The following is a 15780-nucleotide window of genomic DNA, read 5'->3' as shown; positions in this document are numbered from 1 at the left end:
CGTAACGTTATTTGACATAAATACTTAAGACTTATAATATGTATACATATATCGTATAAGTAATGTATTTAATCACTTTTAAGAACTTAAATACATAAAACCATATAAGTGTATTCACAAAAGATAGCTATATTTGAATCCTCATTCCATTTTTCACAAAATTTCTATACGTATATCTAGAGTATAAGTACTCGTATCATACCTAGCTTCTATACGTATTTACTAATAGTAAATACATGTCAAATCACCACCTAACCAGCCATTGTACATGCCCTTAGGGCTAGGTAATTGTATTTGGAAGCAATTAGGACTAGATACATAAAATGATTACTTGAAAATATTGTCCATATACTCCATTAAAAACGTTTTTTTGTAGTATAAATACATGAGCATTTTTGTTTCATTTTACTTCAATATTTTAGCCAAAACACACACATACTTTGAAGCCTTAAAACCCTTAATCAATTCAGCAAAGTTTTCAAAAAGATCTAGCTTCAAAAACCTTACTTAAACACCATAAGAAAACCATACAAAAATACTTCAAGAAAACCCTCCAAGAACACCAACTTACTTCCAATCTTTCATCCACTTCCATCACCCTTTTGATTCTAGCTTCTTACTCCTCTTTTACAGCAAACTTATCCAAGGAACTTGAGGTAGAATCTATGTTCATAACCTTGTTCGATTCATATATATATAGCTATCTTATTTTGTGGTACAAAAGTTTAACAACAAGAACATAGTTTGAATGTTTTCAAACTTGTTTGCAAACTAAATAGATCCTTCTAACTTAACTTTTAAAATACTTCAAGACCTGTAATATAACTTATGTATATACTAATTTAACAAGGTAAAACTTGGTTTTTCAAAGTATAAGTATTTTTAGAAAAATGGTCATTAAATGATTTTGTTGTAGCAAAAATGTTTAACTTCATATGTTTCACTAAAGTCTCACCTATGCCGTATGATTTTGAATACAAACCAAGGTATTTACAGTTCATAGACTTAAAGAAGAACTCGATCCAAGAAGATGGCAATTTGAATCAACGAAAACGGATTTGTAACGAAGAAACTATGACTGAAACAAAATTGGTTATCCTAGATCATTTCAACTACGGGATCAATTGGAAAAAAATTATATAAATCACATATTTCTAAGATAACATGATATTTTATATATATGTACTCATAATTCAATTTCATATGGTTCAGGATCACCCGTAAGCAACACGAGAAGATTAATCATAAGATCCCATGTTTGTACGCAACACGTCATTTGACAACACCGGTACTTTATGTACGCAATACGTCATTTGACAACACCGGTACCGTGGGTCAAGATTAATCTCGACCAACACATATACGATGGGGTTTTATGGGAGTTTTATTTATTTCGTTGGGGGTTTATTTATTGCGGGTATATTAAACATCTAAAAATGAACCATTAAAATTGAATTACTAACATCGAAACGCTAACTACGGACTAAGGAATTATTCAAAGTATTAAAAGTATTATAAATATATATACGAGACGTTTGTTTAAAATGAAAATATATTGATATATTATATATGGATAGGTTCGTGATATCAACCGGAAGACCAAGTCAAAAATATATATATCTTCGAGACAACAGTGAGTATATAGTCCCTTTTTGAACTTTAAATATTTTTGGGATGAGAATACATGCGCTGTTTTATAAATGATTTACGTTATGGACACAAGTAACTGAAAAATATATTCTACGTTGAGTTGTACCACTGGCATACTTCCCTGTAGCTTGGTAACTAATATTTACAGCGGTATTGTAAACGCGAATCCTGTTGATAGATCTATCGGGCCTGACAACCCCAACCGGACTGGACGACCAGTATTCAACGGTTGCACAGTACTTCGTTTTGCGACTACACCTTGGTACGGTGTAGTAAGATTTCATATTAAAGGGAATATGCGACGTGATTAAATGTTAAGTATGGTTACCAAGTGCTCAACCACTTAGAATATTTTTATTGAAATGATTATATACGAAATCTTGTGGTCCATTGTTATAACGCTGCTAGCATCAAACCTATATATCTCACCAACTTTATGTTGACGTTTTAAAGCATGTTATTCTCAGGTACGAATTAAGTCTTCCGCTGTGCATTAGCTCATGTTAAGGATACTACTTGGGACCATTTAAGCTATGATACAAGGACGTTGCATTCGAGTCATTGAAGTTCATTAAAGACTATTGTTATGAAAATGGCAGATTAGATCATTTGGTTGTTATAAAATGTTAGGCTAATATGTCAACTCTCGATGTAATAATAGATTGCCTTTAAGAAATAAATGCAACGTTTGTAAAATGTATCATATAGAGGTCAAGTACCTCGCGATGTTATCAACTATTGTAATTCGTTTTTAATCTATATGGACGATGTCCGGATGATTAGTTTCGGATCCTTTCAGTTGGTATCAGAGCGTTGGTCTTAGCGAACCAGGCCTTGCATTAGTGTGTCTAACTAGTAGTTGTTAGGATACATTAAGTAAGTCTGGACTTTGACCGTGTCTGCCTGTCAAAAGTTTTGCTTATCAATCCTAGTCGGAAATCATCTGCTTATCATTCTTAGAGAACTGTCTGCTTATCATTCTTAAGTCTAGACACGTCTTATTGCATTTAAGTGCATCGATAGTGTATAGACAAAAATTCATATCCTAGCGTATCTGTTACTCTAGACATTGCCTGACGTATTTCAAAGATTCTCCGTAATTCATGGGATTTTGATATTATATATATACATATGTAAATTATGTATTGAAGAGTACCAAACCCAACTCCTATAATCTATTCCAAACCAAAAATTCATTTCTCCGACCATACAAGATGGATTCTTCATCCAGCTCAAATTCCTCCGACTTCGATAGCTTCGCCGATATGGATTTCCATTCGAGCTCCGAGAACAGCGTTACCGGAATGGATCAACCGATTTCCCATCATCTATTTTGGATGAATTGGGGATGGGTTCGTAATATACTAAATCTCTGGAGACAAGAAGAAGGTGATCCCTTTCACCCACCGAATTGCCCCATTGGCGACGAACCTGAAGCACTTACCGGCGAACCCATTCGAAACACCATTTTCTCTCTCATTTTTCGAGTATCTCGTCACGATTATATCCTATCCCATATTTCGGATCTTGTTCATTCGCTCACTCCAACCGCCAATCATCCCGGTGTACTAGCAGAAATCAACGAACTTCGCGCTCGTGTGACGGCTTTGGAGAACACGGTGCGAAGGTTACAAACACCAGCAGCAGCACCAGCAGCATAATCTATACCACCATCATCAACGCCGACAGTACTCTTGTCACCCCCAAAATCTCAACATCACAATCTGTATCTCGAATATCAACATCACACGACTCAATATCCGTACTTCGAGTATGATCTTCGTTCTATATATCGTTCTACATCGATTATCTTCGCTTTACGTATCATATGACGATTATGTAATTTCTAAAGTCTTAGAGATTATGTAATCTAGAATTAACGATAAATCAAATGAGTTTAATATCTTATTGACTCATTAAATCTATGATTATCTCTGAAGAAAATATATATGCAAGTATATTTTCATAAAGATAGTAATTAAAAATTCCTTCGTACAAACTAATAATGATGAAAATATTTTAACGGGTGGGTAGTACTCGAGGAATATTTAGAATTCACATTAATAAGTTATATTGTACATTCTTGAATCTGATTCAACGGTCATTTGTTATTTTACTTACAACCATCGATATACGTATCCGTTCACCCCAGAATAACCATTTCCATTTAAATTTCATATTTGAATTTTTTTTTTTACCTATCCAAATCCAACAAGTGGCATAAAGAAGAAACATTGGACAATTAAAATGAAATAAAATGTTGATTATAACATATGAAACTAAACAATTCTTCAATTTTGCCACTTGATTTCATCCTAAACCTCATTTGTACTTCGACAATTATAATCCTCATTCAAATCTTTTCATGATTCTTGAAAACACCTCGATCGAGAAGTTGAACCAGCCGCACCTCGTTTACGGAAGAAAGATTTATGCATACAGTGATGCACCTGAAAAATTTTCGAAACCGAAGTTATAGTTAAAACGTATCCGCGTCGAATTCCTTATCATTCATTATCAAAAACAATCATACGATTCCTTTTCAAGAAGCTAATTTTGTCACAGCTCCACTTCGACTTCTCAGTGAGACTATTCCTATTATAATCTCGATATTTATACTTTGTCCTTTCGACGTTGTTACCGGAGAACCTTTTTCACAACATCATCAGCAGACGTACCAGCAACTCGTTATCTCTTTGGCGAAACCCGCAATCAGTATTTTGAAAATCTCGTAGAAATTCTCCCAGTTATACCGAGAACGACTATCCCTAAGAATTACATTTTTCGAATGTGAAGTTCTGAAAAACATCCTGGACTATGAAGTAGTTCTTGAAATGCTGAAGAAGCAGAAAAAAAAAAAAAAAAAACTGTAAACGACTTTAACAGTCAAAAGTTTAATGATGAAGTACATTGTATTGGTAAAGCTTAGAAAAAGAGGAGAGTTGGAACTGGAAAACGGATTGAGCAAAGTATGAAGGAGGATGTAGATAAATCACAAGAACTGAATCTGCTTTCAAAGGATTCAAACGATTCAGTGCTTGCTGAAACCATTAGTAAAAAAAAAAAAACCTACCCCTTATCCTAAACCTTTCCCGATGATATTCTTCATCATTATCTTATCTTAGATATTATAAGATATCTTCATATCTTTCGTTATACATATCCTCCATATTTCTGGAGATATTCTCACAACTGTTCTTATCCAAAATCATGTATTTCTCCGTAATATCTGCGTTACAATATAAAAGAAACTGTGTTAGTTTCTAAGTTCTAAAACCTTCAAGTTTAAAATAGGAATGTTTTGAAGTAGTGTTGGGAACTGATACATGAATTAGTATAATATAATGAAACTTGATCAACTTCATTATATTACAGTAAGTCATGTTAAGTTTCTAATGGAATGTGATGATTCACAGTACCGTCATCATGTGCCATGTTACACGGCTCTTACATTCTATCAAGTCTTCAAACATATTAGAACGTATCACCTTGATAGTTCTATTTTTCCGGAATATTCGAGTAATTTAACGAATCAAGATCGTGCCATTACAATTTTATTCTAAAACCAATAGCTAGGTTCATTCCAAATTTTATACCTACGAATTCCGAACTATTGATCGCTTGACTCAAGGACGGGAAGAAGAAACGAAGGGACAAAGTCCCAAAATAGAAATTGGGGTATAGATCACAGCAAATAGGAGAGAATATTAACTATGGATGACAATGATTATGGAAAACAGAAGCAGGAGCATCGAAGTATAAGGAAAGATATCAAACCCAACAACCACCCAGAAACTACAAACCGTGTATATCAATACGTATGGCGACGTAAAGACACGGGAGAATTAGAAACATTATAATTCCAAGAAAATCATAAAAGTGAATAGATTCTTCTGGCGGTAGATGGAAGAGAAGAATGAAAGATATAAAAGTTAGAAGTATAACAAAAATCAGAACGGGATGAAGCATTTCAAAGGATACCTTAAAGTAGGAATTAAGGAGAAAGAGTAGAAGATGCGAGTTGTGAAAAATAAGGAAACGAAGGGGTGGATTTATAGTGAAATATCCGACAGAGAAATCGAAACAGATTACCGCATTAAATCAAAGAAGATTCTGATCGCCGAATAACCAAATCTTATTACGTAAGATTTTTCCTAAATCCCTTAAATCCCGGAAATCAATTCTAAACCACGTCATCGATTAAAAACGATTCCATATTTACTGATAATGCTAAATACGAACATATATTTCATAGCATTATTCCTCAAGAAAGACAAGCTTTTAGTTGCAATTGTTCTATTTACAAGTGATATTCGTTTAAATAATAAAAGGTGAAGACAAAAGACAGATTCGACGATTTGAAGACGCAAACGACCAAAAAGCTCAAAAGAACAAAAGACAATCAAAAAGGTTCCAATTATTGATAAGAAACGTCTCGAATTCACAAGAGTACAAGATTCAAAACGCAAAGTACAAGATATTAAATTGTACGCAAGGACGTTCGAAAATCCGGAACCGGGACCAGAGTCAATTCTTAACGCTCGACGCAACGGACTAAAAATTACAAGTTAACTATGTATATAAATATAATATAATATATAATTAATTATATTAATTATATATATATTATATATATATAATAAAAACCGTCGGCAGCCAGAAACTCCAAGGGTGTGAAATGAAAATACCTCTCCGCGACTCGCGGAGTTTAAAGGGGTTTTTGCCGCGAGTCGCGGAGCCCCAAAAATCAAATCTGGCTATAAAACCAACCGAATTCTGATCGAATTTAACACCATCATTTTTTTCTTCTCTTCATACGAAGTAATATATATTTATATTTATAATTTATATTTTAATTTTAATTATAATTCTAATAATAAGGGTATGTTAGCGAATGTTGTAAGGGTGTAAGTCGAAATTCTGTCCGTGTAACGCTACGCTATTTTAATCATTGTAAGTTATGTTCAACCTTTTTATATTAATGTCTCATAGCTAAGTTATTATTATGCTTATTTAAAACGAAGTAATCATGATGTTAGGCTAATTACTAAAATTGGGTAATTGGGCTTTGTACCATAATTGGGGTTTGGACAAAAGAACGACACTTGTGGAAACTAGACTATGGGCTATTAATGGGCTTTATATTTGTTTAACTAAATGAAAGTTTGTTAATGTTAATATAAAGATTTACAATTGGGCGTCCCTATAAATTACCATATACACTCGATCGGACACGATGGGCGGGGTATTTATATGTACGAATAATCGTTCATTTAACCGGACACGGGAATGGATTAATAGCCACTAGAATAATTAAAACAGGGGTGAAATTACATTCAAGGGTAATTGGTGTAATTGTTAACAAAGTAGTAAAACCTTGGTTTACACGCAGTCGATAACCTGGTGTATTCATTAAACAAAGTATTAAAACCTTGTTACAATTCGAATCCCCAATTAGTTGGAATATTTATCTTCTGGTATAATAATAATTTGACAAGGACACTTGCAATTTATATTTATGACTGATGGACTGTTATGGACAAAAACCAGACGGACATATTGAATAATCCAGGACAAAGGACAATTAACCCATGGGCATAAAACTAAAATCAACACGTCAAACATCATGATTACGGAAGTTTAAATAAGCATAATTCTTTTATATCATATTTTATTTCCTTTATTGTATATTTAATTGCACTTCTAATTATCGCACTTTTATTTATTGTTATTTTATTTAATCGCACTTTTAATTATCGTACTTTTAATTATCGCAATTTAATTTTATCGCATTTTTATTATTCGCAATTTCATTATCGTTATTTACTTTACGCTTTAATTTAAAGTCTTGTATTTATTTTATATTTTACATTAGGTTTTAACTGCGACTAAAGTTTTAAAATCGACAAACCGGTCATTAAACGGTAAAAACCCCCCTTTATAATAATAATATTACTTATATATATATTTGTATTTTTATAAAAGTAAACTAATATAGCGTTGAGCTTTGTTTAAAGATTTCCCTGTGGAACGAACCGGACTTACTAAAAACTACACTACTGTACGATTAGGTACACTGCCTATAAGTGTTGTAGCAAGGTTTAAGTATATCCATTCTATAAATAAATAAATATCTTGTGTAAAATTGTATCGTATTTAATAGTATTTTCTGCTAAAAATTATAAACTATTTTATATACACCTCGTTCGACATCAAGTATTTTTGGCGCCGCTGCCGGGGACAACTCTTAAAAGCCGGAAGCGCAACGCTAATAAAAAAAAAAAAAAAAAAAGATTTTTATTTACTTTTATTAAAAGTCGTTTTTGTAAAAATTACGTTTTAATCATTCAAAAATATAAAAAGAAAAACAAAAATATAAGTATTTTTAGGATTTTGTTAAATATTTAAGTTTTATAAGTTTCTTTATCTTTATTTTAATTTATAAAAATATAAATTTTATTAAAAATCGTTTATTTAAACTAAAAACAGAAAAAAGAAAATAAAAAAAAAAAATAATAAAGAAAAACGCGTAAAAACAAAACCTGTCAACTGAATTCCTGAACCCCGCGACTCGCGGGGTTTTCCTCTTTATTCACCGCAACTCGCGGAGGGCTTCTGACACACGGACAAAAACCCTAATCACGGGTTATTATTTATTATTATTATTATTATTATTAAAACCTAATTACTATTATTATTATTATTAGATTTAATTTTACTTTTTATTTAATTTGTTGTATTTTGTTAAATTAGTTTTAATAAAATTGTATTATTTGTAGTTTTATTAAATAAATAATATAAAAATAATATTTTTATAAAAATTGTACTTTTTACAACTTTTTGTATATTTTTATATTTTGTACCTTTTTAATCGTTGTAGCGTAATATTTGTATTTTTTAGCTCATAATTAATTTTAAACTTAGTTTTTGCTATAGTTATTTTTACTCCTATATTTTTAGGCTTTACCGTAGAATTCCTTAAGTGCTTTTTCTTTAGACTAAGATTTAGGTGCTTTAGAATTTTGCGACGCCTTTTTAAGTTTTAGTTTCTTTTTAAGTTATTTCCATTTGGGATTTAGTTTTTCTTGTAAGCTTTAATATTTTTAGACCTTTTACTATGTATCAATTATCATTTCAATTAGTAATATCAATTTGCGATTATAATTTTAAGTTAATTGTAGTAATAAGGTTAAATTAGTTAAGTATTTTTAAGTTTTTATAAGTTTCTTTTATTTTTCCGTCACCTTTTATTTTTCAACCATTTTTTCTTTTTCGACATTTTTCGACGCGCAATCTTTTTCTTTCTTATTTCTCGCCATTCTAGTTTTTAGGACTTAGATTTTTATTCTACTTCTTATCTAAATTTCTTAAAATTACGAAAACTTATTTTAAGTAGTTAAATTAATAGACATCAAAATTTTCTGGTTCGTAGTAATAGTTGGATTTGTACGTGGACCGGGTTATTGGAGCCAAACAGTCCTCAATTATATTGAGACCAAACGAATCCTGCCCCTCTGCTGCATCTTTTGGCTATTCGAAACGTGGGCAAAATCAGAAAAGTCTATTGATTGGATAACTTATTATAATTTTTCTTTCCTTTTTAAAACTAATAGGATATTCTGTGAATGCACCGAGCAAGACGTTCATCACCTTTTGTACGTTCACCACCTGTAACTCGATCAAGACATCGTTTAACAAATATAACCGCCGTTGATTTTTCTTTAGAATCGTCATCCAGTCGACCAAGTACTTCAGTTCAAATTTCCGATAATCCAGTTTTTGAAACAAACCTCACAATTGAGAATCCAGAAAATATTCAGGAACGGTTCATAGATCCTGAACCATTAAACTTTCCTCCGGAACCAACAATCATTCAAACAGAGATTGTTGAGGAACGAACTATTAAATCAGAATCATTTAGTGATACCGATTCAACAAATTCAATTATGGAGAATCTGGAACCTTTAAGTATGGAAGACCGAATGAGAGCTAAACGCACTGGCCAAGGTCACGCAATTACTCATCCAGACATTAATGCGCCAGATTATGAAATCAAAGGACAAATTCTACACATGGTGACTAATCAATGCCAATTTAGTGGTGCGCCGAAGGAAGATCCAAATGAACATCTACGTACTTTTAATAGGATCTGCACACTATTTAAAATCCGAGAAGTGGAGGATGAACAGATATATCTCATGTTATTTCCCTGGACTTTAAAGGGAGAAGCCAAAGATTGGTTGGAATCGTTACCTGAAGGGGCGATTGATACATGGGATGTTTTAATTGACAAATTTCTTAAACAATTTTTTCCCGCATCTAAAGCCGTAAGACTTCAAGCAGAAATTGTTACGTTCACACAGAAACCAAATGAAACTCTATATGAGGCGTGGACAAGATATGGAAAGTTGTTAAGAGGATGTCCGCAACATGGTTTAGACACCTGTCAAATAGTACAAATATTCTACCAAGGATGCGACATCACTACAAGGAAAGACATAGATATAGCAGCTGGTGGTTCGATTATGAAGAAAACCGAAACTGATGCTTACAAAATTATTGATAATACTGCTTCCCACTCACATGAGTGGCACCAAGAAAAAGATATCATTAGATCATCTAAAGCAGCTAGAGCCGATTCTAGCCATGACTTAGATTCCATTTCCGCAAAGATAGATGCTGTGGAAAGACGAATGGAAAAGATGACTAAGGATATTCATGCTATACGAATTAGTTGTGAGCAGTGTGGAGGACCACATTTGACAAAAGATTGTCTCAGTATTGAATTAACAATGGAACAAAGAGAGAATATTTCATACATAAACCAAAGGCCTGGAAATAATTATCAGAATAATTATCAACCGCCAAGACCGATTTACAATCAAAACCAGAATTATAACCGAAATATTCCATACAATAACCAACAAGGGCCTAGCAATCAACAATTATCCAATAATACTTATAATCAGCAAAGACCGAATTTTCAAAACAAACCACCACAACAAACCGATGATAAAAAGCCGAATTTAGAAGATATGATGACGAAGCTAGTTGAAACTCAAACGCAGTTTTTCACATCTCAAAAACAAACCAATGAACAAAATGCTCAAGCATTTAGAAATCAACAAGCTTCTATTCAAAATCTGGAACAAGAAGTAAGTAACCTAGCAAGGTTAATAGGTGAAAGAAAACCGGGAAGTTTACCAAGCGATACAAATGCTAACCCCCGGAATGAAACAGCTAAAGCTATTACCACAAGAAGTGGTACAACACTTAAACCACCTGAAATACCTGTAACTTCTGATGAAACTATTCCTACTACACAAGAACCACAACCTGATCAAGATAAGGAAAAAGAACCGGTAGTTGAAAAGGTTAATGAAGATAACACAGTTAAGGATAAACCTTATGTTAAACCATACCAACCACCACTTCCTTATCCGAGTAAAATGAAGAAAGAAAAACTTGAAGCCGAGCAATCCAAATTCTTGGATATGTTTAAACAGATAAATGTAAATCTTCCTTTCATTGATGTGATTTCAGGAATGCCAAGATATGCTAAATTCTTGAAAGATCTAATCTCAAATAGAAAGAAAATGGAAGAACTCTCGGCTGTTACTATGAATGCAAATTGTTCAGCAGTGCTGTTGAATAAGATACCAGAAAAACTATCTGATCCAGGAAGTTTCACAATTCCATGTTTTCTGGGTAGTCTTAGTTCAATAGAAGCATTGGCAGACTTAGGTGCTAGTATAAATCTAATGCCGTATTCACTATACGCTAAACTAGACCTTGGAGAATTGAAACCAACAAGAATAAGCATACAACTAGCCGATAGATCAATAAAATATCCTAGAGGGATAATGGAGAACATGCTAGTTAAAGTTGGTACTTTAGTATTTCCAGTAGATTTTGTTGTTTTGGACATGGAAGAAGATTCTCAAGTTCCTCTCATATTAGGAAGACCATTCTTAAACACGGCTAAAGCAATGATAGACGTGTTCGGTAAGAAACTGACCCTAAGTATAGAGGATGAGAGTGTTACCTTTTCAGTGGATAGAGCCATGCAACAACCACAATCTGCAGATGATACATGTTATTATATTAAAACTATAGATGCACATGCAGAATTATTAGAAGAATTTCCAGAATTACAAGGAACAGGAGAATGTTCTTTAGGAGAAGGAAATGAACCAATTGATGAAGCTGAAATGTTAGCTACACTTATAGCTAATGGATATGAACCAACAACAGAAGAAATTCAAATGCTAAAAGAAGAAGACAGATACCGATATAAATCATCGATAGAAGAACCTCCGAAATTAGAGTTAAAGCCACTTCCAAACCATTTGGAATACGCTTATTTACATGGTGAATCTGAATTACCTGTAATAATATCGTCTTCTCTTACTGAAAATGAGAAATCACAACTCATTTCTGTGTTGAAAGCTCATAAACCAGCCATTGCATGGAAGATTCATGATATTAAAGGAATAAGTCCTTCGTATTGCACACATAAAATCCTTATGGAAGAAGGTCATAAAACGTATGTGCAACGCCAACGAAGACTGAATCCTAATATGCAAGATGTAGTTAAGAAAGAGATTATTAAACTGCTAGATGCAGGTTTGATATATCCAATTTCTGATAGTCCATGGGTAAGCCCAGTTCAATGCGTGCCTAAGAAGGGTGGCATGACTGTCATTACAAATGAGAAAAATGAGCTTATTCCTACTAGGACTGTAACAGGATGGCGTGTATGTATTGATTATAGAAAATTAAATGACGCCACCAGAAAAGATCACTTTCCCTTACCTTTCATAGATCAAATGTTGGAAAGATTAGCCGGAAATAGTTACTATTGTTTTCTAGATGGATTTTCCGGATATTTTCAAATTCCAATAGCACCCGAAGACCAAGAGAAAACCACATTCACGTGCCCTTATGGTACTTTTGCTTACAAACGCATGCCATTTGGACTTTGTAACGCCCCTGCAACCTTTCAAAGGTGTATGATGGCGATTTTTCACGACATGATAGAAGAATGCATGGAAGTATTCATGGATGACTTTTCAGTCTTCGGTGATACATTTAAATCATGTCTAGTTAATCTGGAACGAATGCTAATTAGATGCGAAAAATCAAATCTAGTACTTAATTGGGAGAAATGCCATTTCATGGTTAAAGAAGGCATCGTTCTTGGACATAAAATTTCAAAAGAAGGAATTGAAGTGGATAGAGCTAAAGTAGATGTAATTGCTAAACTTCCACATCCCACAAATGTTAGAGGAGTTAGGAGTTTTCTAGGGCATGCCGGTTTTTACCGACGTTTCATAAAAGATTTTTCTAAAATTGCCACTCCTATGAATAAACTCCTAGAAAAGGATGCGCCATTCATCTTTTCAGATGAATGTATCAAATCTTTTAATATTCTTAAAGAAAAACTCACTAATGCACCGATCATGATAACACCAAATTGGAATCTACCATTTGAACTAATGTGCGATGCAAGTGATTTTGCAATGGGAGCCGTTTTAGGACAAAGGATTGAAAAACGATTTCAACCTATATATTATGCTAGTAAGACATTACAAGGAGCACAAACGAACTATACAACTACTGAAAAAGAACTCCTTGCTATTGTCTTTGCTTTTGACAAATTTCGATCATATCTCGTTCTAGCAAAAACGGTGGTCTATACCGACCATTCTGCTCTTAGATACCTATTTTCAAAACAAGATGCTAAACCAAGATTAATCCGTTGGATCTTACTCTTACAAGAGTTTGATATTGAAATCCGAGATAAAAAAGGAGCAGAAAATCTCGCCGCTGATCATCTTTCTCGTCTTGAAAATCCCGAATTAGAAGTTCTGAATGAATCGGCCATACAAGACAACTTTCCTGATGAATATCTATTGAAGATAGATTATAAAGAAATCCCATGGTTTGCAGACTATGCAAACTACTTAGTTTGTGGATTCCTTGAAAAAGGATTATCATACCAAAGACGAAAGAAATTCTTCAGTGATATAAAACACTATTTCTGGGAAGATCCACATCTGTTTAAAAGTTGTCCCGATGGAATAATACGCCGATGTGTATTTGGAAATGAAGCTAGTAAAATTTTAAACCATTGTCACACAGGACCAACAGGAGGGCATTATGGGCCTCAACTAACAGCAAGAAAAGTTTATGAAGCTGGATTCTATTGGCCTACAATTTACAAAGACGCACACCTTCTTTGCAAATCCTGTGATGCATGTCAAAGGGCCGGAAAAATAAGTCAACGCGATGAAATGCCACAAAATATCATCCAAGTATGTGAAGTATTTGACATTTGGGGTATTGACTTTATGGGTCCATTTCCAAAATCTCATAATAATTTATATATACTCGTAGCCATTGATTATGTATCTAAATGGGCGGAAGCACAAGCTCTCCCAACTAACGATGCACGAGTTGTAGTCAACTTTTTAAAACGTCTTTTTGCAAGGTTTGGAACACCGAAAGCTTTAATAAGTGATCGGGGTACTCATTTTTGTAATAATCAACTTGAGAAAGTTCTTAAAAGATATGGAGTAACTCATAAAATTTCCACCGCATATCATCCACAAACAAGTGGACAAGTTGAAAATACCAACCGAGCTTTAAAACGTATTCTAGAGAAAACCGTAGGATCAAATCCGAAGGAATGGTCCATTAAATTGGAGGATGCACTCTGGGCTTTTAGAACAGCCTACAAAACTCCAATTGGAACCACACCTTTTAGACTTGTTTATGGAAAAGCGTGTCATCTTCCAGTAGAAATTGAACACAAAGCATTTTGGGCTTTGAAGACATGTAATCTTGATTTACATGAAGCCGGACGTCTACGATTAAGTCAACTAAACGAATTAGAAGAATTAAGACATGAAGCATACGAAAATTCGTTAATATATAAAGAAAGAACGAAGAAATGGCATGATAAAAGAATCAGAAGTTCAAAAGAATTTAAAGAAGGAGACAAAGTTCTTCTTTTCAATTCACGATTCAAGCTATTTCCTGGAAAATTGAAATCAAGATGGTCTGGACCATTCATAGTCAAAAGAGTTTTCCCATACGGAACGATAGAATTAATAAATTCAAATGGGATTGAATTTAAAGTTAATGGTCACAGAGTTAAACATTACATACAGGGTCCGATGGAAGTCGACAACGAAGTTAATCACAATTTCGACACCACAGCTAACTAAGTATGGGGAGAATCAAGTCTTTAAAGGATAATATGTATCTCTGTTAGAGTTAGATTGTCTGTTTTCGTGTAGTTCTCGAAAATGGAACACGTATGGTCTTTCCCTAGCAGACCCTAAAGAACTAGTCTTCTCCCCCCATTCTGAATTTTTATTTTTTTTTAGGTTTTTACGAAATGAAGACTGCCTGTGAACTAAACCATGGTCTAATGCTACACGCTTTGATCACTAAACGTAATAATGACATACTACCGAGTGAATTAGTATCAGTAATCAGAGAAAGAATGGACGGAGTTAGAAAAGGATCCAGATGCGAAGATAATAAGTTACAATTTGGTAAAGGAAAATCAAAATCCGCAGCGAAAAGAAGAGCACGACACCTAGAAAAATGTCACAAATGCGGAAAATGGTCACATGGAGGTAAATGTTCAAATAATCAAACCTATTCAAATACCGAATTTGTTACTTTATGCAGAGACGGACCGTTCATATGTTTAGAAGAAAAGACAATGAATGCTCGAGGTTACGCCTATGCAGCCATGGAAGACCAATTAAACCGACTATCTTATGAATATAATAGATCATATAACTAAGAAATCTATTTCACAGGTATGTCTGTACAGTTTTTATTTTTATTTTATTTGTATTTTTAACCTTTTGATAATAAACGCTAATTTGTTCGCTAAAAAGTATTAAATTGGTATTGAATAAAATTAGGTTTGGCGACCGAAATTATTGATATCGTTCAAAAATTTATTACATCACTGCGAAATTTAACGTTTATTCTTAAGGTATAAATATCTTTAATCAATCAACCCAAAATATTTCAAAAATTCGTCATGAGTTAAATTAGGTCTTGGAACCGAAATTACTTTACCGAAAAGAGGGGCGCATATTTTTG

This window comes from Rutidosis leptorrhynchoides, chromosome 3 (genome assembly GCF_046630445.1).
Source record: "Rutidosis leptorrhynchoides isolate AG116_Rl617_1_P2 chromosome 3, CSIRO_AGI_Rlap_v1, whole genome shotgun sequence".
In the NCBI taxonomy this organism is placed as follows: domain Eukaryota; kingdom Viridiplantae; phylum Streptophyta; class Magnoliopsida; order Asterales; family Asteraceae; genus Rutidosis; species Rutidosis leptorrhynchoides.
This window is presented reverse-complemented; position numbering follows the sequence as displayed.